At 41.2% G+C, this 27,089-nt stretch overlaps 1 protein-coding gene across 1 annotated transcript in view; it reads left to right on the forward strand.

The window, feature by feature from the left end:
- LOC105516613 (ankyrin repeat and EF-hand domain-containing protein 1-like) overlaps positions 1 to 27,089 on the forward strand; it is a 133,717-nt gene that overhangs the window by 67,928 nt on the left and 38,700 nt on the right. The gene's annotated exons all lie outside the window — the stretch shown is intronic.

Consider the following 27,089-nt stretch of genomic DNA (forward strand, 5'->3'; position numbering starts at 1 on the left):
TTTCTTGCTTTATATTTGAATGTTGTGCATGGTTTTCATGATGGCAGCAATAATTTATTGACAAAATGCTTTCATTGAGTTGCCTTTACTGAAGAGGCCCTGCATGCCTTTTCACCAGCTTGCTACAATTAAAAGCAGCAGTAAACAGAGCCTTTCTATTTAGATTGAAAAGCAATGATTAAGCTTACCCAGCTATAAATAGGAGGCAGCTTCACATCTATGGCCCCAACTGCACACATTAAAGACTCTAGCTCCAAATACCCCCAATTTATTTCTACAGGACAAACCAATAAACTGTCAAACTCTGACCTTAAAACTGACAATTTCTTAGAAAATGAAAGTAGGTAAATTATGCATAATTCTAAATAATTACTGAGATGTCTATGAGGCCAGGAAATCAGTACACATGCTGGAAATCTAAATTTGCAGGCTGCTAGCTTCTCCTTTTGCCATTATCAAACCATAGTTTGCCTTGAGCAGCTGTCAAAGACGGCTTTTCTTTGCTTGGGGGTGTAGAAGAAAATAATGGACTTAAGAATTACAGTAGAGAAGATGGAAAACACAAAGTTATTTTTTAAGATTCTCCTTGGCTCAAGGGATTCAGCAAGGAAACCAGAACATGGGCAGTTACTGTTAAAGGTTTTTGAATAAAAATGTTTAAATGCAAGCCATTTATCCCACCTATAAGCTGTAGCTATCTGAGTTTTTAGAGATGTGAAGGCATTTGATTCAACCTTCTCACTTTCTGCAGGAGGAAACTGGAGGCTAAGGAAACCCCGTGAGTTGTCCAAGGTCACAGAGCTTGACAGCAGCAGAGCTGGAACTCAATAGCTTTTCTGTCACTGCAGTATCCACTGAATGGAAAAATTTGTTCTTTTTCTTTTTATTAGTTTTAGTATAAAACCCCAGATTAATGAGAGCTAAGTCATAAAAGTCCATGGGGTGTTATATTTCTTTGAGTGCAAGACAAGCTTCCAAAGGTGACAGGATTTTCCCACTTGGAGAAACGTGGTCCCCTCTGCCTCAGTATCCTCCATCTGAGCCAAGAGTTGCCAATGTCCAAAAGCCCAAGAAAGTAAGTGTCCAGAATATGTCTTGGGTGATCATATCCTTTTTAAACTTGTGAGTCCTCTTCATTTCGTGTTTGCAAGTGGCCTGTGTCTCCCAGTGATTTTCCAACTGCCCATGACTCCCCTTGGGTCATGTGCTGGATATTCTCCATTGCCTTCTGTCACCTTCTCTACTCAACTCTGTGCCCAGGAGACTGGCACTTATGTATGCATCAATGTTACCCTAGTCCTTTGGCTATAATCAGGCTGAGCTATCAAGGATACCAACAGAAGACCGATAGCATGGAGATAAAGAAGCCACAGTTTCTATTCCCCCAATTCACTTCCTGCAGAATAAAGCACAGTTGCCCAGCTGAGTCCAGCACACATTAGCCAAACCCCAGAAAAATTAGTGAGAATTAACAACTGCTATACTAAACTACTCCATTTTAGAAGTTTTTAATTCAGCAGTATCTGACTGATACAAAATATGACACCTGCAAAGAATTTAATACAACATAACCAACTTGAAACAGAGATCAATATTTCTGAGACCCAGAAATGGAAGTGAACTCAGACTGGGATTGAATTTGTAGATTCAATTGACTCCACATCCAGAAGCAAATGGAGACATCTGGGGCCCTGTGGGTTAGCAAAGCTAAAAAGCATCCCATGGGAAGTAAGAGATTCACTCTTCACACTCATTGCTTGGAACTAGTAACAAGTTTGAGGTTCTCTCATGCATTAAAGGGGGCTGAAATAAACTCTTAAAACCAGTGTCTGAACTATAAAACTGGACAGTAGGGAAGCCATAGAAAATAAAGTCTTTTATCCTGAACTTAGGCTTAACTGCTGACTTGGTAGCTGAATGTGCAAAAACCTCAATTTCAATGCAGTTTGGGAGCCTTGAGCTACCAATATAAGACCTGGTTTTTGAATAAATGTTATTGAGAAATGGAGGAAGAAGAGATTAAATATAAAACTGCAAGACTGTGAGACACAAAATGGGGGAGAGAGAGAGAGAGAGAGAGAGACCTCCATTCAATAATAAAAGTCCAAAACACATAAGGAAGTAATGCTAAGAAAGACAGCAACAAAATAAACTAACAGGATTGAGTTCACTCTAGGTGAAATGGAAATAATAAAAGAGACTATTACCCACTAGTCTTCACTAAAATAACTGCTGAAGAAAGTATTTCAGGCAGAAGAAAACACCCTAAGAGATATAGAAGAATGGAGTGGAGTGCAGAAACAACAGTACAGAATTTCATAAAATATTATGATCAATTTAATTAACTATTGACTTTTTAAAAGAATGGTATTTTTCACATTATGAGATAAAATTCAAATAATACCAAGAAAGACATAGATGGGAAAGATATTATGTGTGTACTAAAAGTATACTTAGTTCTTGGGTTATTTGGGAGAAGAGCAGAGATACTAAATCATTTAAATTCTGTTCAGATTTTTTTTTCACTTAAAAATGTTAAAATGTTAAAACTATCAATCAAACAGGAAGAAAGAAAAGAGGTAAAATAAGCAAAAAAAGAGCATGGTAAACATAAAATATATAATAACTAAGTCCAAATAGAGCAGTAATCAAAATAAATATAAAGGAATCAACTTACTTATAAGAGCAAGATTATCAGCCCAGGTATACAAAAATCCAACCATATGTGATTTATAATAAATACACTTAAAACATAATGGTTCAGAAAGGTTGAAAATAAAGAAATGGGAAAAAACAAGTAATGCAATCACTAACCAAAAGAAAGCTGATATGGCAATATGAATGTCAGATGACATTGGATCCAGGCCAAAAAGCATAAAAAGAGACATTATGTAGTGATAAACCCTGTCTCTACTAAAAATACAAAAAATTAGCCAGGCCTGGTGGCAGGCGCCTGTAGTCCCAGCTACTCGGGAGGCTGAGGCAAGAGAATGGCGGGAACCTGGGAGGCAGAGCTTGCAGTGAGCTGAGATCACGCCACTGCACTCCAGCCTGAGTGACAGAGCGAGACTCCATCTCAAAAAAAAAAAAAAAAGGACAGTCCTGTATTTGAATGGCCAAGATTATGGCTTAAAATATAAAAGAAAAATGAAGACAAAATTGAAAAATCTATTCTGTCTGAGATTTTAAAACATATCAAAAGCCAGTAGAGCCAGCAGAAAATATCAATTTGTATTAAAAAGCTGAAAAATAGTAAACCCACTTTATAGATGTAGAAACTGGGGCCCAGGCAGTTTGAGTGATTCATGCAAGATCACAAAGTTTGTATGAATTCAAGCCAGGACTAAAACTCACACTTTCTAAATACTAATCCTATGCCTTCCCCATTTTATAACATTAACACATGTAGAATAAACTGCATATCTGCAGAAATGATTAGCCTTTTCTATGTCCTTAAGAGAATCCTTAGTGTGGTAGCATATCTGTCAGTGTTCCACTCAGGTTACCCTGAATTTCTTTTAGTTTTTCAGGGTGCCTTTTCTTACCTCTTACATGTTATGTTTCTAATTATCCATCTCTGTGATTCTCTATGGAGAACCACCCTTAGGCCACTGGGGTGGCTACTGTGAAAGAGAAGTTACACCCTCATTCATGGCCCTTATTCAATGACTGACTGGTGTGGGAAAATGGAAGCCCAGCTCCTTTGTCTTGGAGTTCAGACAAATCTAAGGTATAATTTTCACTCCGAAGCTCCCCCGTGGGATCAGGCTGAGGCTGAATCTCTGCTTGGCTTCTTCCCTTCTCTCTCCTGCTTTTTACACCCAGTTCTACCTTGGAAGACTTCCTCAATAAATTGAGTTGCATGTGATTTCTCATCTCAAGGTCTGCTTCTGGGAACCCTTTCCTAAAATGAGGACCATACAACTCTGTACGAGGAGTAAAGAGAGAGTAGAAAGTGGTTCTACAGAAAACCAAATACAGCATGTTCTCATAAATGAGAGCTAAATGATGAGAACACATGGACACAAAGAGGGAAACAACAGACACTGGGGCCTATTGGAAGGTGGAGGGTGGGAGGAGGGAGAGGATCAGGCAAAATAACTCATGGGTACTAGGCTTAATACATGGGTGATGAAGTAATCTATACAACAAACCTCTGTGACACAAGTTTACCTACATAACAAACCTGTACATGTACCCCTGAACTTAAAAACAAACAAACAAAGAAACAGGATTATTCCATAAAAGTATGTTCTCTATTAAAAAAAATTGAAGTAAATGAAAATCACCCATAATCCTACTATTTGTGAGGCTATTTTCGTCATTTATCTAAGTATATATACTTTACAAGTAAAAGTGTGATAATGCCAAAAAAAAAAAAAGTAGTTCTAGGGAAAGAATATTTGAGAGGTTAAGGATTCCTGCTTCTTTTATCTCTGGGAAATTCCAGTTTGATTTGGGCACTAGGAATCTGGCATGGTGAATGTAGTGTCTGCCAAGCTAGAAAAACACTGCTGCAACTTCAGACTTCAGGTTAATTACTATTGACTGGCCAACTTTCTGTCCTGAGCATACCCTCTTGTGTGCAATTCCAGATTAATAATGGCCCAATTCCAAATCTGGAGGATTCCTGATCTCTCTCTCTCTCTCTCTCTCTCTCTCTCTCTCTCTCTCTCTCTCTCTCTCTCTCTCTCTCTCTCTCTGTCTCTCTGTCTCTCTCTCTCTCTCAGTGCAGTTGTTTACTTCCCTTAAGACTGAATATACAAGAAGGCAACCCTGGGATTCTGGCCTTTAAGATGCAAGACCATGGGTAACCATATAAGCAACATCATGGGCTTTCCAGTTGGTTGAGCCATTATTTCAGTCTCTACTTTGTATCCTATAGCTTCACATTTCTTTGCTTTCCAAGTCTGGATTTATAGGTGGGCCTTGTCTAGAAAGCCAGGTCTACTTTTCATCAGGCAAAAAGTTTCATTAACCAGTGTGGCTTAGAATAATATTTATATAATAAAATATTTACTGTGCATTGAATGCATGCTATATGCCACTTTACAGATGAAGAAATGGGAGTTTCGATTTGAAGATTAACTTGCCCAGGTTTACATGGCTAAAAAGTGGCCAACCCTTGCCACAAACCAACCAAGGATTTAGTGAGTCAGACATGAGCCTGATTCTCCATGTATCCTACAAGTCATAGCATTCCCTGCTCTGGCTTTGCTGATCCCAGGCTCTAGCACTGGATTTGTCCTTGGTTCTCTTACAGAGAGCTCTAGTTGTACTTTCCTAGTTGAGCCCCTGACACCCATCCTCTGTCAACTCATTTTCCCCAGGAGCTGACATCCACTCCTCAAAGTACGTCTCCAACTTCTACCTGCCATTTTTCACAGAGACACATGGAGAATTTGCCCTAAATACACATCTCTAGGGACTTTCTGTTTCAATGCCCTGTCCTCCTCCTGCCAGACTGAACCATGGCAATGGGGCCTAAAACTCTCAATGCTCTCTTAGGTTGGGTTCCCCAGAAGCAGAACGCAAGACAGGAAAAATCAGGCACACATGGCTTCAGTCCTCTTGAGGAAGGACTCTCAAAAGAAGCATCTAAAGAAGAAAAGCAGACAGGACAGCTGGGGTAAGAAGTCAAGCAAAGATGCGTGCTCAGGAAAAATCTAAACCTGGCCTGATCTGAGAGAAGATCTGGAGCATAAATTACAACACTGCATGATAGTCCTCATCATTAAGACAAAGCGGTTTGCCTTTTGAACTCCTGTATCAGTCAGTCATTGCCATAGACTTCTGCTGATGAAACCGTTTAGGGAGTGTAACTTTCTGGGCATTAACTGAGGGTGATCCTTGGAGAAGAGGACCTCTGTGAGTTTTTAGCAGTCAATACAGCAGCTGGAGGCTGGAGACCCTGCTCATCCACCAGCATCTACTACAAGTGCCTGGACCTTGGACAATGAACATGTGACTTCAGCAATCAGATCCCTTTTCTCATCCCACCTTCCTGCTCCTGGCCTCCTCATACTCCCCACCATCCTGTGTGGCTGGGCCCCACCCCGCCCATGCCATGTGCCTATCCACAGGCTCCTGGATTTTAGTACCTGCTCAGAGTCCACTGCATTGGCGCCTGACACTTTATTAGTGTTCTAAATCTTTGTTTACAGTTACCAGGACTCTCTAGATAGCAGCAAAAAGTCAACAAGGAAATAAAACTCCACCAGCTGGTGTATTTGTTGGGGATAAACTCACCACACAGGAAAGAGCTGGGTATGTGCCCACAAACGTCAGTACATTGCTGGTACCAAAGGCCCATCTGAAGTTGCAAGTTTGAATCCCCCCTTTCCAAGCTGGCCTGTTTATATGCACTCCTCCACACCTTCAGTTCCTTTGCACCATGTGAGCCTCAGGAAGCTGAGGCAGTAATGAATTTTGAGGCTGTTCTACTGCCTGTGACAGCCCACGGGCCAGTCGTTTGATCCAATTGCTTGCTGCTACCTCCAGCAACCTCTTGGCAAAAATCTCTGCCATTATTTACCATTGTTTCCTTGTTCTAAAGCTCACATCTTCTCATGCCGAAGTCTGTATGCTTCCTAGTGTATGAAAGTAACACTTTAATGTAGCCCTGAAGAAAACTGTCCAGCTCATCTAGACATCTGCCAGTCACTAGGACACAAATGTTAGCACACTAAGGAATAGAAGGCTGAAGGCCATCTTCAGTGACTTTATAGTCAGCATGTTCTTTGTTCAGCAGAACTTAGCTCCTAGTCCCGAGCCAGTTCCAAAATGCTGAATTTCATCCTTCCACTACTTTGAAGGCATTTAAGGTCTAATGAAAGGGATTAGGCCTGGAATTGGTGCCAGAAATTAAAATGAAGGCATAATTTGCATGTTTTGACAATACCTTCACACTTATACCCATGGCATGCTTTCTTAAACACTCTTGAAAATATGTGAGAATCAAGATTTCATAATCCACTTCTTCTGGAACGCCATGAAGAAACATTCTCATTTTGCTTTCTCCCTGCCTTCTGATTTTACTCATGGGCTTAGTAGTCACCATAAGGATGGGGTAGCCATAAACAGCAGAGCATGGAGCTTTAGTGCAGTCAGATGTTTGTGTATTTCCCCCTTTACCTTGTATATAAAGCCACGCTAAGGTTTGCAGTTAGTACTGGAGCTCACCTTGAAAATAGCACCATCTTTCTCCTGAAGTTGCTCAAACTCCAGGTAGTAACCTCAGGTTGTATCACAGCTCCTTCAGGGTGCCTCACTACTTTTAATAAGCACATGATAAAGATAATGTCTTTCTCTATTCTAGTAGTATTTCTTAGCAAAAGCCTAAGCTGCACCAGGGTGAGGTGTTGTAATATTTTCACACGTGTTAAAAAGGATTACTGCTGCTCCTAATAGGTTGATGTGCCCAGATGGAGACTATTGCTTTTGCACATAATGTCTTAAGTTTCTTTTCCAGCACATAATTGTTTAAGAAACCACTTTTCTTGCTATGCCTTGATAATCTCGCCTCTTGAATAACTCATTTCCATCAAGAGCAGGACAGAATCAGAACAGCATGAACAAAGATAATCTCTAAAATGTGGTTTCAAATGGAGAAGTGTGACATGGTTTGTCAGAGGCCTGGAAGGTGCGCATTGTTTAGTAGGTCAACACAAAGCCATCCTCAAGAAGTAGGATGGGTTTTTTTTGTGTGTTTTATTTTTGGTTTGTTTGTTTTGTTTCCTTTTTAATGACAGAGTCTCACTCTGTCGCCAGGCTGGAGTGCAGTAGCAAGATCTCAGCTCACTGCAAGCTCCGCCTCCTGGGTTCAAGTGATTCTCCTGCGTTAGCCTCCTGAGTAGCTGGGACTACAGGCTCGTGCCACCACACCCAGCTAATTTTTGTATTTTTAGTAGAGATGGGGTTTCACCATCTTGGCCAGGATAGTCTTGATCTCTTGACCTCATGATCCGCCCACCATGGCCTCCCAAAATGCTGGGATTACAGGTGTGAGCCATTGCACATGGCCTAGAAGTAGGATGGTTTTAAGAGCACTGCATGTTCTTTGATACTTCTCCACCTGAGAGTAGGGTCTATGTTCCCACCCCTTGAACCTGGGTGGGCTTTGTTATTGCCTTGATCAATAACAAAGTGCAGCAGAAGTGACACTATAATTTCCAAGGCTGGGTCTGAAAGAAGTCATGTAGCTTCTTCTTTGTTCTCCTGGAACATGTACTCTTTGTATCTTCAGCCTCCATGTAAGAAATTTTACTGTCCCGAGGCTGCCCTGCTGGACTCTCTTAGTGGAGGGGCCACTAAGAGAGAGAGATGACCAACAAGCCCTAGCTATTCAGGCATGCTACATGGGAGTGACAAAACCTTCAAGATGGCACTAGCCCTAGCTACTGCTCAACTGTAGTCACAGATAGCCCAAAGCCAGAAATGCCCAGAGGAGCCTAGTGGACCCCAGAACTGAGAGAGATACTAATAAATTGTTACTGATGTAAGCCACTGTGTTTTGAAGATGTTAGTTCCACTGCAATACATAATGAGAACAGGAGGTGCATTACACATAATATAATGTACAATTCAACCCAAAGGACTCTCCTACTCACCATTGGATACAGGTCTTTGATAGTTGGCACTGCTGTGGGTGCACAGAGCCAAAGCCATGCCTCGCAAAACAGTAGAGTGGGTGGATGTCTGCATGCTATGATTTGAGAACGACTCAAAGTAACCTCCTTCAGGGGGCTGCTCAGGTCCCTGACCTCTTCCACAGTAATGGCCTTGATAGGATTTGCAATCTTGGAAAATTGCCAAATGTTAGTGATCCCCTTGTTCAGTGGGCTTTGAACTAGCAACACTCAGGGTTTGCGAAGGGACTTCCAAGGAGGTAGGGTGAAAGCAAGCCTTCTAGAGACACAGTATTCTCTCTCTCGGCCCTCAGAGGCAGGACTTCTTCCCAGCCTCAGGGATGGTACTGACGCAAGGAGCCCATCAGTGCAACACATTCTTCTTGCCTTTGTGATTGGTGTAGGGCTGGGCCTGTAGTCCACGTCAGGTCGATCAAAGTGAGTATCAGGACATTCCCAGGGAGTTCTGGGAAAACAATGTTCACCCTTTTTCACTAGATTGGAGTTTAGAAGTATAGTACTTTGAGAGCTGCTAGCAGCCATCTTGTGATAAATAGGGAAAGTGACAAAGAATCCTAGGAATGAAGTGGAAAGAGAGGAAGTAGATCTGAGAAGAGACAGACAGAAAAAATGGATCCTAACAGCTTTGAACCTGGTATTCAGTTGTTCTTGAAGCTGATCTCCCCTGGACTATTTTGTTATATGAGCTCCCAAATTTATTTTTTTTGTTGATTTAAGCAACTAGAATTTGAAAAATCAATGGGTACATATATGCTTAGCTTCTCTAAGAGTTTGTGTTTTAGCAGTAGAAGAAAATGATTTCTGCTGTTAAAAACATGTTTGGAAAGAGCTGATCTTCGTCCTAGTGATCTAGTCTTTTTTATCGTGCAAAAGGAAATGCTAAAATCAGAATGAGAATCATTGTCACCTGACATAGACACAAGTGATGATGATGATGATGACGATGATGATGATATCAATGTTCACCAAGTGCTAATCCTGGGCAAGACACTGTTCTAAGTGCTATGAATATATTAGCTCATTTAATCATCTCCAAAACATTATGAGGTATTCTATTACTCATCACCATCTACAAATGATGGAATTGAAGTACAAAGAGGGTAAATAGCAACCTAAGATCACACAGCTAGTAAGTTGTGATGTTAGGATTGAACACAGCTGTTCTCTTAGACATACCCTACACCCCTCTGAAAAGGCAGAGTGCCTTCTCATCGGCCCCTGGGTTCTGGGCCTCTGTCTTTTCACGATGCCTCTATTTTTAAGGCATGCAACCCAGAGGTTCCTATTCAATGTAAGTCAGAGAATTTCTATCACTGTGGACCTGCCTCGATCTTCTGTTTTTATTCTCACCACAAAGTATATGACTTATTCATGTCTGCTTGGTTTTGACTCTTTACTAAGAGTAAGGGAATGCAGAGATCAAAGGGAAGGAAGATTTTTAACTTAAGTTGTCAGCTTGCTTCTTCTTCCAAAAAAGTTTCATGCTTAAAAATATGGCACCATGCTTTATTCTTCAAAAGAAAAATGTCAAATCGTAGCTGACTCCAACTCCTTGTTTTACTTAGGTGGAGGAAGATTCAATCTCAGTGAATATGATTTGTTCCTGCCCACCCCTCAGCTTCCGAAATGGCCCAGGAAGTTGTACGCAGCATAGAATTCGAGGGGGGTGATGTCACTGTTATTTGGTCAACTTGTACGATCATTGTTCAGATTTGTGTAGTCCCTGGAAAGAAGGTGGCTCTGACAGTTCTCTGTCATTTTTGGGTACAGGACACCATGTTATATGGCTGTTTCCACAGGGCCTGGTGTCAAGCTTCTCTTCATGGGTCTTATATATATCCTATTCTAAGGAGATGCTAAGGTGTGAGATTGGAAACCACCACCCGCTCTTTGTCTCCGTTAATCTCCACCTCTCTGCCTTTGCTATTTCTGCCCATCCTTTCCTTTCAGTGAAGAACACAGATCCCCTCACTGCTCTGCTCCATTCTTTATAGCGTTTTGCATATTGCATGGGTTTTGCCTAAATTAGAGTGGGCCTTAATAGAATTGTGGGGCTTTTAAACATTCAAGCATCATTTATTTTAATATCCCCCTAAATACCTTTTGAAAAATCTCTTAGAAGTCCAATCGATTTAAGGGTTAGTGTGTATTTTAATTGATCATTCAATTTCAAATAAATGTGGAGGAAATTATAGCCCTCTTAACAGAGAAACGACAATTTAAAGAGAATGAGATCTTGATTGAAACCATTAGGAACTTAGAAACCAGACTCTGATGTGGTCAAAGAAAACAGCCCAGGAATTTATCAAGCCTGCCTTATTTTGCTTTTAAGAAAAACTTGAAAACTATAAAACGAAGTGAGATGTTATCCAAAATTTTGAAGGTATTTAATTAACAGTTTAGTGCAGTTACTTTTGTTTGGCATTGAGAAACATTGGTTAACCAAAATTTTATTACAAAAAAAAATAAAATAGTTAGTTCTCACCTAGCCTATGGACTTGAGGCTTGGAAGAAAGACATTTTAATATCCTGTCATCTATTAACATATTTTTGATCAAATCACATAATCAGACAAATTTTTTGTTTTTTTTTTTGAGATGGAGTCTCGCTCTGTCACCAGGCTGGAGTACAATAGCAAGATCTCAGCTCACTGCAAGCTCCGCCTCCTGGGTTCAAGTGATTCCCCTGCATCGGACTCCCAAATAGCTCAGATTACAGGCACGCACTACCATGCCCAGCTAATTTTTGTATTTTAGTAGAGATGGAGTTTCACCATGTAGGCCAAGATAGTCTCGATCTCCTGATCTTGTGACCTGCCCACCTTGGCCTCCCAAAGTGCTGGGATTACAGGCGTGAGCCACTGCTCCTGGCCTCAGACAAATTCTTGATCAGATGAGCTCCCTAAGAACACCCTTTTATTTTCTTTATTTTATTATTTTTCCCATAGGTTATTGGGGTACAGGTGTTATTTGGTTACATGAGTAAGTTCTTTAGTGGTTATTTGTGAGACCCTGGTGCACCTATCACCTAAGCAGTATACACTGAACTGTATTTGTAGCCTTTTATCCCTCATCCCCCTCCCACCCTTCTGCTGAAGTCTCTAAAGTCCATTGTGTCATTCTTTATTTTGTTTTTTGTTTGTTTGTTTTTGAGACAGAGTCTCACTCTGTCACCCACACTGGAGTGTGGTGGTGCAGTCTCAGCTCACTGCAACCTCTGCCTCCCAGGTTCAAATGATTTTCCTGCCTCAGCCTCCTGAGTAGCTTGGATTACAGGCATGTGCCACCACACCAGGCTAATTTTTGTATTTTCAGTAGACACAGGGTTTTGCCCTGTTGGCCAGGCTGGTCTTGAACTCCTGACCTCAGGTGATCCACCTACCTCAGCCTCCCAAAATGCTTGGATTACAGACATGTGCCACTGCGCCCGGCCCATTGTATCATTCTTAGGCCTTTGGGTCCTCATAGTTGAGCTCCCACATCTCAGTGAGAACATAGCGATGTTTAGTTTTTTTTCCTGAGTTACTTCACTTAGAATAATAGTCTCCAATCTCATCCAGGTTGCTGCAAATGCCATTAATTCATTCCTTTTTATAGCTAAGTAGTATTCATATATATATATGAATTTTATATATATAATATATATTTTGCTTTGTTTTGTTTTGTCTTTTGAGACAAAGTTTCACTCTTGTACTCCAGGCTGGAGTACAATGGTGCAATCTTGGCTCACTGCAACCTCCACCCCCTGGGTTCAAACGATTCTCCTGCCTCAGCCTCCTGAGTAGCTGGGATTACAGGTGCCTGCCACCATTCCCGGCTAATTTTTGTATTTTTAGTAGAGACGAAGTTTCACCATATTGGCCAGGCTAGTCTCTAACTCCTAACCTCAGGTGATCTGCCTGCCTCGGCCTCCCAAAGTGCTGAGATTACAGGCATGAGCCACCACAGCCGGCTTGGTTTTTTTGGTTTTGTTTGTTTGTTTGTTTGTTTTTTGTTTTTTTGAGACGTAATTTCACTCTTGCTGCCCAGGATGGAGTGCAATGGTGAGTTCTCAGCTCACTGCAACCTCTGTCTCCTGGGTTCAAGTGATTCTCCTGTCTCAGTTTCTCAAGTAGCTTGGATTACAGGCCCCTGCCACCAAGCCTGGCTAATTTTTTTATATTTTAAGTAGAGATGGGGTTTTACCATGTTGGCCAGGCTGATCTTGAACTCCTGACCTTCAGGTGATCCACCCGCCTCGGCCTCCCAAAGTGCTGGGATTGTAGGCATGAACCATGGTGCCCAGCCTATACCAGTTTTTTAACTACTTGTTGATTGATGGGCATTTGGGTGGAGAACACCCTTTTCTATCAGTCCATTTCATTTATTTCCCATTTCAAAAATTACTCCACAAACATGATCATTCCCATAAACACAGAATAAACATTTGGCAAAATTCAGTACCTTTTCATGATAACAAATAGTAAAGAAGGAAATTTTCTTAGCTAATAAAGGTCAATACACAAAAGTCACAGCTAACATCATACTACATAAAATTGAAAAGATTCCCTGCTAAACCAGGAACAAGACAAGGAGGGCCACTCTTTCCATTTCTAATAAACATTATACTGGAGCTTCTAGCTGGGGTAATTAAGCAAAAAGAAGTAAGAAAAAAAGGAAATAAATAAATGACATCCAGATTGGCTAGGGAGAAGTAAAATCATCTCTATTTGCAGATGGCATGATCTTGTATATAGAAAATCCTAGAAAATCCATGCATACACACAAAAAGCTATTATAACTAATAAATGAATTCAGCAAGACTACAGGACAAAATATCAAACTTCAAAAATCAATTCTCCTTTTGTATGCTAGCAATGAACAACCCAAAAATGGAATTAAGAAAGACATTTTATTTATAACAACATTAAAAATAAAATACTTAGGAAAAAATGTAAACAAGGAAGTGTGTGGTCATTTATTTTTTATGTCCGCTGGGCTAGGCCTTGGGCTACCCAGACATTTGTCCAAGCGTTATTCTAGGCAGGTCTAGGCATGTTTGTGAGAGTGTCTCTGGAGGAAATCAACATTTGAACCAGTAGGCAGAATAAAGCAGATTGCTCTCCCTAATGTGTGTTAGCTTCAGCGCATCAACAGAAGACCTCAACGCATTAACTGAAGACCTCAACAGAACAAAAAGGCTAAATAAAAGGAAACTCCTGCCTGATTGCTTGAGCTCATCTTTTCTGGCTTTTGGACTCAAACTGAAATGTCAGCTCTCCTGGGTTCTCCAGCTTGCTGACGGAAAATCTTGGAACTTCTCAACTTCCATAATTCCATGAGCCAATTCTTTATAATTAATTGCTCTCTCTTTCATAGGTACATATGGGGCATATATATATACACGCACACACATATATGTATACTACTAGTTCTGTTTCTCTAGAGAACTCTAATGAAAGATTATTTAAAACTACATTATTGAAAGAATTTTAAAAATACCTAAATAAATTGAAAGACATTTTATGTTCATGGATTGGAAGACTTAATATTGTTAAGATAGCAACACTCCCTAAATTAATTTACAGATTAAACTCAAGCCTTATCAAAGTCTCAACTGCCTTGCTTACAGAATTTGACAAACTTATCCTCAAATTCACATGGAAATGTAGTAAACTCAGAATAGCCAAAATAGTCCTGAAAAAGAGGAATAAAGTTGGAAGACTTACACTTCCTCATTTGAAAACTTACTATGTAGCTACAGTAATCATCTTGAATACTTTGTACTGGCCTAATGATAGTTATATAGATCTATAGAACAAAATTGAGAGTCTAGAAATAAACCCTTACATTTATAATCAATTGATTTTGGACAAAGATGTCAACACAATTCAGTGAGGAAAGAATAGTCTTTTCAACAAATAGTCCTGGGGTGACTGGATATCCTCATGCAAAAGAATAAAGTTGGACCCTATCTCATATCATATATAAAAATTTACTCAAAATGTAGGAGACATCTGATTGTAAGAACTAAGATATAAAAATCTTAGCAGAAAACCTAGGTATAAACATTCGTGATCTTATATTAGGTGATAGTTACAAAAGTATGACACCAAAAGCACAAATCAAAAACTTTTGTGTGTCAGAGAACATCAGGAAATAAGTGAAAATAAAAACCACAGAATGGGAGAAAATACTTGCAAGTCATATATCTGATAAAACACTTGCCATATAAAGAACTCTTCACAGCCAACAACAAAATGACAAACAACTGAATTAACAAATGAGGAAAGGATCTGAATGGGTATTTTTCCAAAGAAGATATTCAGATGGCTAACAAGCACATGAAAATATCTTCAACATCATTAGCCACTGCATAATTATAAATTAAAATTACAATGATATATCACTTTGTATCCCTTAGCATGATTAAAATAAAAGACAGTAACAAATGTTGGCGCAGGTAGAGAATTGGAACCCTCACATATTATTGATGGTATTGTAAAATGGTGTAGCCATTTCTGAGTAACAGTCTGGCAGTTCTTTAAAAGTTAAAAATACAGTTACTATTTGTGTGTGTGTGTGTGTGTGTGTGTGTGTACTTGAGACAGGGTCTCACTCTGTTGCCCAGTCTGGAGTGCAGTAGTGCAATCTCAGCCCACTGCAACCTCCACCTCCCAGGTTCAAGCAATTCTCCCACCTCAGCCTTAGAATTACTGTTTGACTTAGCAATTCCACATCTACGTAATAATCACCAAAAAGTGGAAACAACCCCAATGTCCATCAACTGATTTATAGATACACAAAATGTGGTGTATTCCATACAATGGATTATAATTTGGCCATAAAAAATAATGAAGTACTGGCTTATACATTCTAAAACGTGAATGAACCTTGAAAACATTATGCTAAGTGAAAGAAGCCCATCACAAAAGACCTTATATTTTATGATTCCATTTATATGCAATATCCAGAATAGGCAACGTCATAGAGACAGCAAGTAGATTAGTGGTTGCCAGGCAAAGGGAGGGGAGAGGAAGGAGATAGCAAGTGACTGTTAGTGGGTACAGAGTTTATTTTGGGGGTAAGGAAAATGTTCTGGAATTAGTGGTGATGGTTGCACAACTCTGTGACTATATTAAACAGTATTGAATTATACACCTTAATATATTTTATAATATATGAAGTACATCTTGATAAAGCTGTTCCAAAAACTTTATATAATATATGCTAAATATCATATTATATAATCCATTATAATCAATATAATATATATCTCATATTTATTATTGTGTATTATATATTATATAAATATATATAATTATATAGTATAAAATTATAAGAATTAGACATGTTATAATTGTTATGAGCCCTATATCTCTCCTGTTGCAGCTTAAAGCTGGAAGTCCCTGAATTCATTTGATACCTGACAAAATTTCCTTCTTACTTATGTATGCTGCCATAACATCCTTTAAATGTTTGAGAATTAAAACAAAACAATACCAATCAAAAACTTCCTTCTGACTAGTTTATCCCTGAGTCAAGTTGTTTTCTTATTTGTATGTTTTCTTTTGGTTGGGATCAGATTGGTTTGTACATTATGTGGTTAAGAACTTCTGCTGGACTTCTAGTACTGACCATCAGCACTAGTAGCTATGATACAGGTAAAGTTAAGTCGCTCTCTTTGCCCAGGTTATCCATCTATAAAATAGGAAAATTTTTGAGGCTATCACAAAATGTCAGTAGAAGGACTAAATGACCTCTTAAAAATTCAGCGTTCAAGACAACCTACAGAATGGGAGAAAAATTTTGCAATCTATCCACCTGGCAAAGGCCTAATATCCAGAATCCACAAGGAACTTAAACAAATTTACAAGAAAAACACAAACGACTCCATTAAAAAGTGGGCAAAGGACATTAACAGACACTTCTTCGAAGAAGACATTTATTTTTTCATATGTTTACATGAAAATATGGGAATGTAAATTAGTTCAACCATTGTAGAAGACAGTATGGTGATTCCTCAAAGACCTAGTACCAGAAATACCATTTGACCCACCAATCCCATTACTGGGTATACATCCAAAGGAATATAAATCATTCTATTATAAAGATATGTGCCCATGTATGTTTATTGCAGCACCATTCACAATAGCAAAGATAGAGAATCAACCTAAATGCCCATCAATGATAGACAGGATAAAGAAAATGTGGTACATATACACCATGGAATACTATGCAGTCACAAAAAGAAATGAGATCATGTCCTTTGCAAGGACATGGATGCAACTGGAAGCCATTATCCTCAGAAAACTAACACAGGAACAGAAAACCAAACATTGCATATTCTCACTTATAAGTGGGAACTGAACAATGAGAACACATGAGTACAGGGAGGGGAACAACACACACTGGGGCCTGTCAGGGGGCCAGCATGAGGGAGAGCATCAGGATAAATAGCTAATGCATGCAAGGCTTAATACAGAGGTGATGGGTTGATAGGCACAGCAAACCACCATGGCACACATTGACATATGTAACTGTATTAGTCTGTTTTCATGCTGATGATAAAGACATACCCAAGATGGAGCAATTTATAAAAGAAAGAGGTTTATTGGAATTCTAGTTCCACATGGCTGGGGAGGCCTCACAATCATAGTGGGAGGCAAGGAGGAGCAAGTCACATCTTACATGGATGGCAGCAGGGAAAAAGAGAGCTTGTGTGGGGAAACTCCTGTTTTTAAAACCTTCAGATCTCATGAGACCCATTCACTATCATGAGAAAAGCATGGGAAAGACCCACCCCCATAATTCAATCATCTCCCACTGGGTCCCTCCCACAACACGTGGGAATTATGGATGCTACAAGATAAGATTTGGGTTGGGACACAGAGCCAAACCCTATCATTCTGCCCCTGCCCCCTCCCAAATCTCCCATTCTCACATTTCAAAACTAATCGTGCCTTCCCAATAGTCCCCCAAAGTCTTAACTCATTTCAGCATTAACTCAAAAGTCCACAGTCAAAAGTCTCATCTGAGACAAGGCAAGTCCCTTCTGCCTATGAGCCTGTAAAACCAAAAGCAAGTTAGTTACTTCCTAGATATAATGGGGGTACAGGCATTGGGTAAATACAGCCATTTCCAATGGAAGAAATTGGTCAAAACAAAGGGGCTACTACAGTCCCCATACAAGTTCAAAATCCAGCAAGACAGTCAATGTTAAAGCTCCAAATGATCTCCTTTGACTCATGTCTCACATCCAGGTCATGCTGATGCAAGAAGTGGGCTTCTGTGGTCTTCGGAAGCTCAACCCCTGTAGCTTTGCAGGATACAGGCTCCCTCCCACCTGCCTTCACACGCTGGCATTGAGTGTGTGACAACTTGCACGGGGCAAGTTGTCAGTGGAGCTACCATTCCAGAGTCTGGAGGATGGTGGCCCTTTTCTCACAGCTCCACTAGGTAGAACCCCCATAGGGACTCTGTGTGGGGGCTCTGACCCCACATTTCCCTTCTGCACTTCCCTAGCAGAGGTTCTCCATAAGGGTGCTGCCCCTATAGCAAACTTCTGCCTGGGCATCCAGGCATTTCCATACATCCTATGAAATCTAGGCAGAGATTCCCAAACCCCAATTCTTGACATCTGTGCACTCGCAGGCTTAACACCACATGGAAGCTGCCAAGGCTTGGGGCTTGAACCCTCTGAAGTCACAGCCTGAGCCCTACATTGGCTCCTTTCAGCCATGACTGGAGCAACTGGAATGCAGTGCACCAAGTCCCTAGGCTGGACACAGAATGGGGACCCTGGGCCAGGCCCACGAAACCACTTTTTCCTCCTAGGCTTCTCAGCTTGCGATGGAAGGGGCTGCCATGAAGACCTCTGACATGCCCTGGAGGTATTTTCCCCATTGTCTTGGGGATTAACATTCGGCTCCTCACTACTTATGCAAATTTCTGCAGCAGGCTTGAATTTCTTCTCAGAAAATGGGATTTTCTTTTCTAACGCACTGTCAGGCTGCAAATTTTCCAAAGTTTTATGCTCTGTTTCCCTTTTAAAACAATTCCTTTAACAGCACCCAAGTCACCTTTTGAATGCTTTGCTGCTTAGAAATTTCTTCTGCCAGATACCCTAAATCATTTCTCTCAACCTCAAAGTTCCACAAATCTCTAGGGCAGGGGCAAGATAACACTGGTCTCTTTGCTAAAAAATAATCAGACTCACCTTTGCTACAGTTTCCAACAAATTCCTCATTTCCATCTGAGACCATTTCAGCCTGGGACTTTATTGTCCATATCACTCTTAGCATTTTGGACAAAGCCATTCAACAAGTCTCTAGGAAGTTCCAAACTTTCCCACATTTTCTTATCTTCTTCTGAGCCCTCCAAACTGTTCCAACCTCTGCCTATTACCCAGTTCCAAAGTTGCTTCCACATTTTCAGGTATCTTTTCAGTAGCACCCCACTCCTGGTACCAATTTATTGTATTACTCCATTTTCATATCGCTGATAAAGATATACCTGAGACTGGGTAATTCATAAAGGAAAGAGGTTTATTGGACTTACATTTCCACATGCTCGGGAGGCCTCACAATCATGATGGAAGGCAAGTAGGAGCAAGTTACATCTTACATGGATGGCAGCAGGCAAAAAGAGAGCTGGTGCAGGGAAATTCCTGTTTTTAAAACCTTCAGATCTTGTGATACCCATTCACAATTGCGAGAATAGCACAAGAAAGACCTGCCCCCATGATTTGATCATATCCCACCGGGTCCCTCACACAACACATGGAAATTATGGGAGCTACAAGAAGAGATTTGGATTGAGACACAGAGCCAAACCATATCAGTAACAAACCTGCATTCTCTGCACCTGTATCCTGGAACTTAAAATAAAACATAATACAATTTTAAAAATTAAAAATGTAAAAAAAATTTTTAATTCAAGGTTCAGTCATTAAAACAGGGACATATGCCCAATAAATGTATTATTATTATTTTAATACTTATCACTCTGTTCTGTGAATTCTCAAAAGTAGCTTATATTTTAAACCACTTAGGCCTTATAACTGGGGAAGATTCCGCCTTATCCTGAATTGGGAGAATGCAGGAAGCATGAAGGACAAAGGGTCAATGAAGTCACAACCTGTAGACAGCCTGAAAACCCAAATTTGGGGCATCCCTTTGTGCTGTTCTACAAATAGCCTTCATTTGCTTTTCCTATCTGGCTTCAAGATTAATTGCTAAACTTGGATGGAGGACCTTGAAGTTTGCTCATAAATTTTCTGTGTTTAGAAAGAAGATTTTTATCATTAATATTCTGGAGTGAGCATGAGTCAGGGAGAGTGACTCAGGCCATGTTCTCAGAGGTGGCTGGCTATAAATCCACTTTTGCAGAATATTAATCTACCCTGGCTCCTTTGAAAAGTTAACAAGTATTAGTAGACAATGTGAAAGAGAGTCTTTAAAAGAGGAATGGGTAAGACAATGTCACCTTGAGTTTCTTCCAAACTTACTGCTATTAGAGAAGAGAAAAACTGTTCCCTCAAACAAACTTTGTAGAGGAGTTGTCCTGGCAGGCAGAGGCAGCAAAAGGAAGTCACAACTCCACTCAGTGGAGCCCCCATAGGGACTCTGTGTGGGGGCTCTGACCCCACCTTTTCCTTCTGTACTGCCCTAGCAGAGGTTCTCCATGAGGGTACTGCCTCTACAGCAAACTTCTGCCTGGGCATTTAGGTGCCTAAAACTTACTACATATGTGTGCTGGATTCCAAGAAAAACCCTAGTACCTTCAAGGAAAGATAAGGTTTCATGAAGCAATTTGACTCAATAATTAATTGTTCCTACCCAATGCTGGAATACTAGGTTGCCTTGAAAATAGTAACCCAATCATTTGGAGAGTTTGAATGTCTTGAACCTAACAGTTAAAAGTAGATAATATTTATGTCTTTGGGAAAGTGTAAACAGGGTCACAGAATTAGGGGATTCAAGAAATGGACATTGAAGTATCACCACCCACTCCAAGCCCTTGCCTGAGGAAGGGATACATTGAAACCACAACACACTGTTTTCCTTTTTTTTTTTGGTTTTATTTTTTTCTTTCCTGTACATTTATATTAGTGGGCTCTTAAAGTGTGGATCCGAGAAGGCAGCATGGGCATCACCAGGGAAATTGTTAAAAATGCAAATTATCAGGCCCCTCCCCAGATTTACTGAATCAGAATCTCTGAGGTTGGGACTCAGAAACCTGTATTTTAACAACCCCTCCAGATGATTCTGCCGCTTGCAGAATTACTGCTCTAACTACAGCCAGTAACAGAGCTACTTTTAAGAAGCAAGTGGTTATAACAGTTGGGACTACTGTAGACTGAAAAAAAAAGAAAGAAAGAAAGAAAGAGAGAAAGGGAGAGAGAAAGAGAGAGAGAGAGGGAGGGAGGGAAGGAAGGAAGGAAGGAGGGAAGGAAGGAAGGGGAAAGAAAGAGAGAGAGAAAGAAAGAGAGAGAGAAAGAAAGAAAGAGAAAGAAACAAAGAAAAAGAAAGAAAGAAAGAACAGAAGAGAAAGAGAGAGAGAGAAAGAAAGAAAGAAAGAAAGAAGAAAGAAAGAAAGAAAGAAAAAAAGAAAGAAAGAAAATTAGACCAGAGTGGTCTAACTAAATAAGTGTTTATTTTTATGTCACAAGAAGAATGGAGTTCAGCTACCCTGGGTTGATTCTGCAAAACCAGAATGTCATCATTGTCCCAGGCTCCTTCTACCTTGGTAAGTGGCCTTTTCCCTCAGGTTCAACACTTCAACGCCATAAGATAGCTGCTTCACCTCTGCCATGTTCAAGGCAGGAAGAAGAATGAGAAGGGCAAAAGGTAAAAGGTAAATGCCAGCTGCATCTCTCCACTTCTAAAAGGCTTCCTGGAAGCTTCAGCAAGTGACCACCACTCATGTGGCATAAAATATAAAAACATTAATCAAATATTTCATCATCAGGGCTGGAAGGGACAATAGGAAAGCACAAAGGGTTTAAAAAGAGTGGTTAAGGCCAGGCATGGTGGCTCATGCCTGTAATCCCAGTGCTTTGGGAGGCTGAGGCAGGTGGATCACTTGAGCTCAGGAGTTCCAGACTAGCCTGGGCAACATGACGAGACCCCATCTCTACAAAATGTACAAAAAGTTAGCTGGGCATGGTGGTACATGCCTGTATTCCCAACTACTCGGGGGGACTGAGGTAAGAGGATCACTTGAGCATGGGAGGTGGAGGTTGAAGTGAGCTGAGATCATGCCACTGCACTCCAGCCTAGGCAATAGAGTAAGACCCTGTCTCCTAAAAGTAAAAAATAAAAATAAAAAGAGTGGTTAGCAATTTTATTGCATAAGGTCCAATTCTGGTAAAGTGTGCTTGATTTTATTTTGGAAATTATTCTTCTTAAGATTGAAAATGCAACATTTGCCACCTTTCTTTATGATTTCTTCATCACTGGATGATTTTTACTCTTGATAAAAGTTTGGAAGTTGAATTGCTAGCACCAACTGTAATATCATGTGTAATGCTGGGCCACTGCAGTTGAGTAAGATGGCTCATGTTGTCTTTTCTTGACTGACTTCATTCCACTTAGTTATGGAATTTTGCTCATATCTGTTACTTCCTGGCCAGAAATTTTTATTTTGCAAACAAGTCCAAACAGTAATATCTTTATTAATGAGAAGTACTCTTAAGACTATTTACTTTGAAATATACATCTTTCATCAGCTACGCTTTTCTTATTGGCAGCAAAGGTTTACATTTAATCAAGAAAATATCCTTTTTGCACTAAGAGTAGGCACCCTCCTACCCAGCTCTGCCTCTAGTCCCAAAAAAGCCATCTGATGCTCACTACTGCCTGTCAAACATCCTAATGGATTATTGCTCCTCTCCTTCAACCCCCACCCGAGGACCTAGCAAGCAGAATGTTAAAACACCCAATCCACACAGGCAAAATAAAATGATGGGGGGAGCAAAATCTAGAAACTTGTAACTCAGAGTAGGGTCTTCCCACCAGTAGCATCATCATTTCCTGGACCCTTGTTGGCCATGCAGACTCCCAGTCATCCTAAATCTGCTAGATCAGAACCCACATTTTAAAAAGATCATCAATGGTGGTTGTGCATGTTAGTTTGAAGAGCATTGGCCTAAAGCAGTGGTTCTTAAAATATTGCTCTAGACATGGATCATAATCATCTTCTGGGAAAGTGTGAGAAATGCTAAATCTCAGGCCCATCCTAGCCCTGTTGAATTTGACACTTCAGGGGTGGATCCCAGTAATCTGTGTTTTATCAAGCCTTCCAGGTGATTCTGACGTAAGCCGAAATCTGAGAACTTCTCCTATAACAACGGTAGCCTACCTTACTTATACAAAGAAATCACCTAGGGTATTTAAACATTACAGCTGTCTCCTATCTTAAACGTTTCTGCTCATAGGAGGAGTGTTTTAGGTCAAATTTCCCACAAGAGCACCAGGGAAGACCCACATCTATGTCTAACCCCGCTCTTCTTCTTCCTCTGTCTACATAACACTTAACAAGAACCCACATTTCAGACTGTTCCTTATGAGCTCACCCACATTGCCACACATTTGTTTCACCAGGCAAGATGAAAACAGCCTGCTGAGCCCCAAAGGAATAAAGCATAGAAGAGGGCTGGAGAACACATTTGACTGGTTTGTAGGGTCAGTATCAGGGGCTGCAGCCTAGGAAGCCTGGATAAATGCTGCTTTCTATATAGACAGGTTGTGGAGGAGAGAAGACCTGATTCTCAACACCATTGTTTTGGCACCCCTGCCACAGGTAGTAGATTAATTACAGAAAAAAAAAATAGTCCTGATTTCCCATTCCTCCTTGTATGCACACTCTTTGCAATGTGATTTTGTGATTCTTCCAATCCAGAAATAGACTCTGTTTCCCCACCCGTTGAATCTGCTCTATGACTTGAATTAGTCATAGAATGTGGTGGAAAGGATGGTTTGCCAGTTCCAAGCCTGGCCTCCACAGGCTTGAACACTGTCTTCTTTCTCTCAGACCCTTAGCCAGCACCAAGTGATGACACCCAGACAAACTATCCTGAGAGACTTGTGCCGCAGTCATGTTGACCAACGATTCCCACATGACCCCAACTGAGAACAACAGAGAAGGGCCCAGGGCAAAAGGGTCACACACTGACCTGTAACCTTGAGAACTAATAATGGCTACTATTTGAAGATGCTGACTTTTGGGGTGCCTTGTTAGGCAGAATTATTGTGACAACAGTTCAGTGATACCTCACAACTTTCAGACCTTTCCTGGAGAAACCCAAATATGGGACAGAAGCATTAAACTACAAACTACAGACAGCTCTGCACACCTGACTCTGGGTGTGAGGAAATGGACCACGGAGAAGGCGGAGGCATTGGTGGTCAGAGAACACAGCACTTGAGACAGAGCAGGCTTAGAGCTCAGAGGGGCTCGTGAGCTGTGAACAGCACAGCCTGGAGCCTTCTGTGAAGTCACATGGGGAGGAAGTGATGAGAAGGCAGGTTCTATTTTTGTTATGTGATCTAGAAAAAGTACCTGGGAAGCCAGCAGGGAGCCAATCAGGGAAGTTGACTGATGGGGCCAACATGGGCTTCCGTTTTATGAAAGATGTGGACGAGAAAGAGAGAAGGGCCCAGAAGTGTGAAATTTGGGGGTAAAATTAGAACTAGGTTTTTTTTTGTAGCTTTAAATTTTTTCTTTATTGAGGTATAACAAAAATACAGTAAGTTGGCTGGGTACAGTGGCTCACGCCTGTAATCCCAACACTTTGGAAAGCCAAGGTGAGAGAGAGGACTGCTTGAGGCTGGAAGTTCAAGGCAAACCTGGGCAATGTATGAAGACCCTGTCTGTACAAAAAATTTTAAAATTAGCTGGACATGCACATGCCTGTGGACCCAGCTACTCAGGAGGCTGAGGTGGGAGGATCCCTTGAGCCCAGGAGTTTGAGGCTGCAGTGAGTTGTGATCATGCCACTGCACTCCAACCTGGACAACAGAGTGAGACCCTGTCTCACAAAAGCAAAACTAAATAAAACAAAACAAATGAAAACACAAAACAGTACATTGCACAGATCTTAAGAGTCCAGCCTGGGGAATTGGTGGTGTAAGCTCCCAGATCAACATGAAAAGGCTATGTAGCACCCAGAAGACTCCCTTGTGCCCATTCTCGGTCAACTCTTCTTCTTCAGAGGCAACCCCTCTTCTAACTTCTGCCACTGCAGATTGGTTTTGCCTGTTTTTCAACTTCATATAAATGAAATCATGCAGTATGTGCCCTTAACTCTGTTTTTTTCTGCTCATCATTTTGCCTATAAAATTCTTATGTGGAGGTGCATGTTATAGTAAGATGTTCTTTTTTATCATTCTGTAATACTCCATTTTGTGACTATACCACAATTTATTCTGGTCTACTGTTATTAGACATTTTGACTTTATGAATAGGGCTGTTATGAACATTCTTGTACATGTCTTCTGGTGCACACACGTTCTCTTTCTGTTGCTAAACCAGTGGCTTTTAATCAGTCCCTCCTTTGTTCATCAATTGACTTGAGTAATGACCCGACACCTTTCGTCACCCATTCCCACAGGCTCAGTAAGAATCTGCCCCTGAATTCAAAGCCCACTCTAGGAGGAAGGACAAGTAGAGGAAAAGGGAGAGAAGGAAGAAGGCAGTTCCAGTGACTGCAGAAATGATAATCAGTTCTTCCTAACTTCACGTGTTGTCTCTAGTGGCTATTCGAAGTTCCTAAAATGACATTCATTTGAAGTAAAGATGTGAAGATTCCTTTTGAGATCCAAATGTGCTTTTTAGAAGGGTAAACACATAAAATAATTTAAATGTTACCTTTGCTGGTCCTTCAAAATGTTGAAATTATCCTTTATTTATTAGTTACCCCACTACCCAGAGTGGCCTCCCAACTAGTTGCATCCATTACCCTAGGAGTTTGTAAGAAATGCAGAATCTCAGGCCCCTGGAATCAGGATCTGCATTTTTAAAAGATCCCCAGATAATTCCCATGCATGTTAAAGTTTATGAAGCCCTGTATTATCTCACTGATACTTTACACGAGACTCTATAAACAGAGACAGGAGGAATAATTGTTCTCATTTTACAGATGGGGAACTATGACATGGAAAGGTGAACTTGATATGCCAAGGGCACCTTGCTGGTTCTGTGCCAGGGGAAGGTCTCTAGATGGAAGCTCTGTTGATTTTCTGAACACAGACATTTCCATTATTTCATACGGATACCCATTGGCACTCCTAACGCTTCCTCAGGCCAATCAGCCTGCCTCTCCCTAGAGAGCAGTGTCCTAAGGGCATGCACTGTGTAACTTTGTTTGGAAGTTGGCATAAGGAGCCACCAAGGACATAAATGTTGCAGTGTGGTAAGTGGGGGTAAAAGGGGCAGGGTAGAGGAAAGGAAAAGGAATGAGGAATCCCAGCCACCATGTGAAATGGCCCAGAGGGGCTTGGGAAAGAGGAATGAAGGGGCTCCAGAGACGCATTTCAAGTTCCTGGCCTTGCTGTCTGCTCCTCCCTTGCCTGCAGGCAGGAGGTCTGTGCTGTGACGCAGTCTGTTAGAGCCTGTTGGCAGCCAGCCCGGAGTTGGCCTGCACCCCCACTGCAGAGCTGTCAGCTACACAGGGAGAGAGGAGGCTGCCCAGTTCACCTTTGCTGGATACTGCAGAGTATCCATGCCACCTGCACCAGAGGGAACACAGTTCTGCAGTAAAGCCAGTTAGACTGCAGTAACCCGAGATGGGTGTAGACTACAGTAACTTGAGATGGGTGTAACACCATGCCCTTGCACACCTGCAGGGTCTGAGGACCCTGGATTTTCACCATCTCTTTCTGCATCCCAGAGCAGCTCCAGGTTGCAGAGTTGCTCTGCCTACTCTGAAGATGTCTGGATGCTCCCCATTGACCCTGAGCCCCACGACGGTCCCACAGCCAGGAAGACTGTGGCTCAGCAAGGCTCATGGTTCAGATCAGTGAAACTAGATTCTATGGCCTCCTTTCAAATCCAGCTGGAGGAGGCTGAAAAATACCCCCAGGGCTCTGCCTGCCTGTGTACTGGTATGGGAAGACTCCAAGAAAATGTACAGCCTCCCCCACATCACCCCCACAGGCTCCAGACATCAAAGGTATAGTTGGCAGTGGCCTTCCAAAGCCAATGTCTGATTTGTTTCCTAACCTAAAAGGATGGCTCTAATGGCAGAGGTTCTGGGACAGGTAAAGGGAAGGGAGTACCACTGGCTGGTGAGGGAGCTGTTCAGGGCAGTTAAAGAAGCTTGTGGGGAGGTAAAGCTACAATGTGTAGTGAGCTGTCCCCATGGAGTGTGAGCTATCCTCATGGAGTGTCCCCAATCAACCCCCTCAGTCTCAGTCTAAAGAGTAGGACACCTGCCTCTGCCTTGTGCAGCCTCCCCAGT

The sequence above is a fragment of the Colobus angolensis genome, unplaced genomic scaffold (assembly GCF_000951035.1).
Source record: "Colobus angolensis palliatus isolate OR3802 unplaced genomic scaffold, Cang.pa_1.0 Scaffold285, whole genome shotgun sequence".
NCBI lineage: Eukaryota > Metazoa > Chordata > Mammalia > Primates > Cercopithecidae > Colobus > Colobus angolensis.